Genomic DNA, 6,410 nt, shown 5'->3' on the forward strand with positions numbered 1-6,410 from the left:
CTGTCAACAGCGCGAATCTTACTTTGAGTTTCAAAAATAGCCATTATATGGCCAAATGGGCGAAAGCCTTATGGCAAAGACTAATTTGCGAACTACACAGCCCCTTGATATTTTCGTATTATATGATTAACTCAGCCGCTGCCGTTCCGGATAAATTAGTTACGGTTAGTGTTTTCTGGTAAAGGAAAAATACGAAACAGCTGTTGGAAATCAGGATGAAATTCGAATTTCTTTGAATTACGTAAGAGTTAGTCAACAATTGTAATATCGAGCGAGACGGAAAACTCTGGCATGTGGATTTTGAAAGCGAAAACTTTCAGTGTCCATCAGTGAAATTATCTCGAACTCTCGAACTTGGGTTGTTTGCCCTCTAAGAAATGTGTAGCTAATTTGCATGATAATAGCAAATCCAACATGGCGGCCATCGTGAATAAGGTCTAACTGTCTTAAAAAAAGCCAACAGAATACCCGATTCGGAAATCATTGAAAATATTTCCTGTGTATAGATTCTTTCGCTTCAAATTCCATTTTAGGATTTAAAATGGGATTAGGATTTTCTTTAGGAAACACACCTTTCAAGTAATTAAATTTCAACTGGTTAAGTTCCCAACTTACAAGTCGCGCTATCGTCGAATTTAATTCAGATGAATTTAATTCCAGGTCCTACTTTAAAATATATTCCACGATAAAGCTACGTCTAAAGGCAGTTCAATTCGTTTGTTAAATTAAATTCGTCTAACACGCTTTATTAAATTCTCAACCTCGGATAATGCATTTCGCAAGCTCTGATTGGTTCACTCAATCTCGGTTATCAGCTCATATACCTTGGTTTGACCTTATATGGTAAATGATTGCGTTAAGCGTTGCTAAACTAAAAATGTTTTCGTCGGAATGCCAAATTTCTCTTTGAATAAAGCCAAAAAGGACAAAAAAACTCTTTTTGTGGAAAGTTTGGATCAATTCCGACGTTTAGAAGTACGCGAAAAGGCAAGAAATGTTTTTGTGATGAGCCTGCGTCTGTCTGACAACAAGGTATTACACAACATCGCATCAGTTCTCATCAAGTTTTTTTCGATTTCGCTTGGATTTGCTCGCTTTTTCCGCTCGTATTTCGTACTTCAAAATTTTTGGAGTTGAAGGAATTTAATAAAACAATTATTCCATTCGCGCTTGTTGGATATGAGACTGGTTATAGCCAACTCGGCGCTACGCTACCTTGGTCTGGCGTTAAACAGAGTAAAATACGAAGGCTTGCCCGAGGCTGTTCAGGCCGGTTTGGGTGTAAAGTGTCGTGTAAAGTGTCATCAGTTATTTTCGTACATTATTAATTATGCCTCTGACCAGGTGCATTACATTCCAGCTGAGAAAAAAATTCGACCATAACTCGACCCATTAATTTCGACGCGCAAAACCACGGTACAATTAATGTAGACGGAAGGACGAATTTAATTGGAATTAAAATAAATTCGTCTGAGATAGCGCGACGTACAAACTAGGCCTAAAATTGGTCTTTTTAGGTGGTAAGTTTGTGCACGGTAAATTACTTTGAAGTTGACACGTTAATAAGCCATTGTTTTGGTTATTTTCGTACATTATTAATTATGCCTCTGACCAGGTGCATTGCATTCCGGCTGAGAAATAAATTCGACCATAATTCGACCCATTAATTTCGACGCGTAAAACCACGGTACAATTAATGTCGACGGAAGCACGAATTTAATTGAAATTAAATTGGAATTAAATTCGTCTGAGATACCGCGACGTACAAACTAGGCCTAAATTGGTCTTTTTAAGCGGTAACTTTGTGCACGGTAAATTACTTTGAACTTGTCACGTTATTAAGCCATTGTTTTGGCTTCGTCAAATAAGAAATGATCCATCCAAATGAAATGTTTGCCCTGTAAAAATGGTCTATAGTAATTTTACTTCAGTTTCTATCACGTGAACTAAGTATCCTTACTGCACAATTACGTCTGCAAAGAGTCTGCAAAGAAAGGAATTGTTTCCCATTATAAGTGGAACATCCTCGCTACAAGACGGCCTTTTAATATACATAATCCTACAAGCTGCATCAAGTTGAATGAGTCTTGATAGACGCTGAATAAGTAAATCCAGTGGATCACGAAAATTTCAAGAATGAAGTCAGAAAAGGTTGCTCTTCTCTTCATAACCTTTTTTGTCATGTCTCTCGTGCACGAAGCTCATTGTATTAAGTATCCGCCGAAAAAGAAATTGGTAAGGCAATAATTACACTTGCTTAAAAGTTTTTTACTGTTGAAACTAGCTCAGTGCTGATCATGAAGGCCGCGGACTGAACAATGTTGAAGACTCTTTACTGCATGGAACTTTCAAGTTGTATGGGTGATTTTCACAAAGTCTTCCATTTTGAATTGACTAAGTCTAAGTGCACTTCTTCGTCACCATAATTTCATAGATAGACGGTCGGTGAACAGGGAACTTTGCTTCACTGTATCGACCAGTGTGAAAATAGCGTGTTTAAATGTATTACGAACTTCTAAGCCGTGAACGCACAGTTGAGATGTCCATCGGTTGAGCAAGTCAATTGGGTTGCGAGTTTTGTCAAAAGCGATAGTTTTCAGTATTTATGATTTTGCATCAAACAATGGTTCTAAATGTGTAAAACGTCCATCAGATTGAGCTGCAAAAGTAGAAGGCCATCGCTTTTTGTCTACATGCGACTTTAATAACGGCTACTGAAACAGCAGTAAAGATATAATTGTATCTTCAGGGGCACCCAGCGTCAATTTTCGGAAAATATCTGTTCGGAAGACGATTTGAGATCTAGAATTTTCGGAACATTTGTTGTAAATTTTCTTACTTGCTTGCCTCTCCTAGGATTTTCGACCATCTGAAAAGTGGTATAATTGCCCATTTTTAACGGATTTTTACTCAAAAAAGGTCACTTAGAATTTTTGGGAGCCTTTTTTCTGGCTAAAATTTTTGAAAAGGTAAGTTTTTATCGCTATAATTTTCGGATCACTAGACTTTCAGCTAGGAAATCCGAACAGATGAAAAATTTTTTATGGGGTATGCCTATATCTACCGTTTAAATACTAAAATACGTTTGACAATGCTATGTTTAAGTGGTTTTGAACTATATTCTAGTTGGGTGCCCCTATATGTTCAGCCGCCGGTTTCAATCAATCATAGAGTTGATATATATGCTTGCTTTTGCAGAAAGCGGTGGTAGAGGAACGTCGCCGGAGTGTCTGCGCTGTGGCAAGGAACTTGGGCTGTGAATTGACCCACAAGAGGAACCAAGATACTAATTACGTGAACTGACACCACCAGACCGATCATCAGTTGACCATGAACCTGTAACGGATGAGAAAACGTGCAGTTTATAACGTAGCTTACAAACAAAACTATGTAAAGAATGTAGATCTCCAGAAATAAAAGAATAATTTCAGTGTCGTTGAATATGGTGGAAGAAGAGGATGGCCGCATTCCTTGTTTAATTGCGTGTTTTTGTCCTTGCTTCAAAGAGGAATTGGAGGAACATTATGCAAAGTGGAAACTAGACTTTCCCCCGAAAAAAAATATTGCTCATCCGAAACTGCTAAGTGACCTTTTAAGTGCCAAAAATTGCAAAAATATTGGCTTCCGAAAACGTAAAGGACTACTTTTCCCTGGTTGCGAATCTTTTAGGTGATCATTTTAGTAAAGAAATCTGTAGCTGTCTGGCAACGTAGAACCGAAATTCTTAGAACAGTTTTACTATCTCGAAGAGGAGAGGGAACACATATTTCAACGAAGATTATCGTTGGGTGCCCCTGAAATATTGCTGACATGTGCATTCGTTGAATGGGAGGGTTGTCCAATACACACGAACTGAATCGGGTCGACTTTTTGGTGAAGACGACCCATCAAGCGGAAGTCGGGTCATAGTGTTTGTGGTCTATAGTAATTTTACTTCAGTTTCTATCACGTGAACTAAGTATCCTTACTGCACAATTACGTCTGCAAAGAAAGAAATTGTTTCCCATTATAAGTGGAACATCCTCGCGCCTTTTACTATAAATAATCCTACAAGCTGCATCAACTTGAATGAGTCTTGATAGACGCTGAATGAGTAAATCCAGTGGACCTCGAAAATTTCAAGAATGAAGTCAGAAAAGGTTGCTCTTCTCTTCATAACCTTTTTTGTCATGTCTCTCGTGCACGAAACTCATTGTATTGAAGCTGGCTATCCGCCAAAAAAGGAATCGGTAAGGCAATAATTACACTTGCTTAAAAGTTTTTTACTGTTGAAATTAGCGCAGTGCTGATCATGAAGGCCGCGGACTGAACCATGTTGAAAACTCTTTATTGCATGGACCTTTCAAGGTGTATGGGTCATTTTCAGAAAGTCTTCCATTTTCAATTGACCAAGTCTAAGTGCACTTCTTCGTCACCATAATTTGACCATAAGATAGACGGTCGGTGAACAGGCCGGGAACTTTGCTTGACTGTATGGACCAGTGTGAAAATAGGGTGTTTAAATGTGTTACGAACTTCCACGCCGTGAACGCACAGTTGCGATGTCCATCGGTTGAGCGAGTCAATTGGGTTGCGAGCTTTGTCAAAAGCGATAGTTTTTAGTATTATTTTGCATCAGACAATGGTCCTAAATGTGTAAAATGTCCATCAGATTGAGCTGCAAAAGTAAAGGGCCATCTCTTTTTGTCTACATGCCACTTTAATAACGGCTACTGCAACAGCTGCAGTAAAAATATAATTGTATGTTCAGCCGCCGACTTCAATGAATCATAGAGCTGATATATATGTTTGCTTTTGCAGAAAGGAGTGGTAGAGGAACGTCGCCGGAGTGTCTGCGCTGTGGCAAGGAACTTGGGCTGTGATTTGATCCACAAGAGGAACCAAGATACTAATTACGTGAACTGACTTCACCAGACCGATCATCAGTTAACCGTGACCATGAACCTGCAACGGATGAGAAAACGTAGCTTACAAACAAAACTATGTAAAGAATGTAGATCACGAGAAATAAAAGAATGATTTCAGTGTCGTTGACTATGGTGGAAGCAGAGGATTGCTGCATTCCTTGTTTAAGGAACATTATGCAAATCGGAAACTAAACTTTCCCCCGAAAAAAAATATTGCTTTAGAAATTAAATTTGCGCAGCCACATTCACTTGTAACTTCCTGCAGCGCTTAGTGTTTGGTCGCGTTCTTCATTTGCTATGATACCCCAAATCGTACTGTATAAAGGTTATCTTTATGGTTCAAATTTAAAATTCGATTACTGCAACACACGGGATGAAGCCACCCCCTCGCCTTACCTTGTTTCAGGAACCTGTATCAAATTTTTTTTAGGGGCAAAAATATCACAATGAGTGGTCCTATAATAACCTTTCACTTTTTGTCAGCTCGTGTCAATAAACTCCTGTCGTTGTATGTTGCAATTGAACGGATGGCAAAATGACACAAACGCATTACGTTCCTGAGATACTCTATGGTATTTAGGCCTGAATTTCTTTCTGTGAGGGCACGAAGCAGTGTGGGAAGAGAAATTATTAAGAGAAGGAAAAGAAAAGCGGGATATCCAACGAGAAATAAAGAGAACAAACGTACCGCAACGTTAACAAGGCAGGTTTGTCACACCTACAGAGGGAATTACAGGAAATAGATCTTTGGAATGGTTACAGAGGAGTGGGTTAAAGAGTGAAACGGAAGGTTTGATAATGGCGGCACAAGAACAGGCAATAAGAACGAGAACATCAGAAAAGTTATTGACAAGGATGAGATTGACAGTGGTCTCAAAATGTGTGGTGAAAGAGACGAAACGGTTGCCCACGTTCACGGTTTCGGAATCAGGAAACAAACTAGAGCAGAAGGAATAAAAGAACTGTAGGCAGCCATTGTGGTTTGCTCTGCAATTTATGCAAAAAACAACATCTTTAAAATTTACAGTTACTGAAAAGTGGTCCGATCCCAAAGTCGAAAAAGTGCTTAAAAGTGACGAGGTGAAGATCCATTGCGACAAAGTTTTGGAACACTCCAGACCGCATGCCGGTTGTGCTAAGTAAAACCCGACGAGAGTACACCAGGGTCGGCTAGAAAGAACAGGAGAAGATGGAAAAGTATAAAGAACTTAAATATGAGATCAAGACAATATGACAATCAAAAAGGGAGAGTCACTCCGGTTGTAATTGGAGCGCTTAGAACAGCGAGTAGGAGCTTTGACAATGCGATGGAAGTTGTGGAAATTAGTCAAAGTTTCCCGTTACATTACAGAAAGCTTGTTTCCTTGGGAACGCAAGAATTCTAAGAGGACCATCGCATCGATGGTGGATTGGAATTGTCAATTGATTCTAATGTGGAATGGTAACCGTGGGAACATCTTATCAAGGAATATTTGACTCAGTTTTGCTGCGGGCTTTCCAGAA

The 6,410-nt window shown here is 39.2% G+C and overlaps 1 long non-coding RNA gene across 1 annotated transcript; it reads left to right on the forward strand.

Annotated features, from left to right (window-relative positions):
- Positions 1 to 2,049: 2,049 nt before the first annotated feature.
- LOC138037832 (uncharacterized) lies at positions 2,050 to 3,435 on the forward strand. The gene is made up of 2 exons (XR_011130115.1): positions 2,050 to 2,235; positions 3,199 to 3,435. It is a non-coding gene; the product is annotated as an uncharacterized lncRNA (long non-coding RNA).
- The last annotated feature ends 2,975 nt before the right edge of the window (positions 3,436 to 6,410 follow it).

The sequence above is a fragment of the Montipora capricornis genome, chromosome 2 (genome assembly GCF_036669925.1).
Source record: "Montipora capricornis isolate CH-2021 chromosome 2, ASM3666992v2, whole genome shotgun sequence".
Classification (NCBI taxonomy): domain Eukaryota; kingdom Metazoa; phylum Cnidaria; class Anthozoa; order Scleractinia; family Acroporidae; genus Montipora; species Montipora capricornis.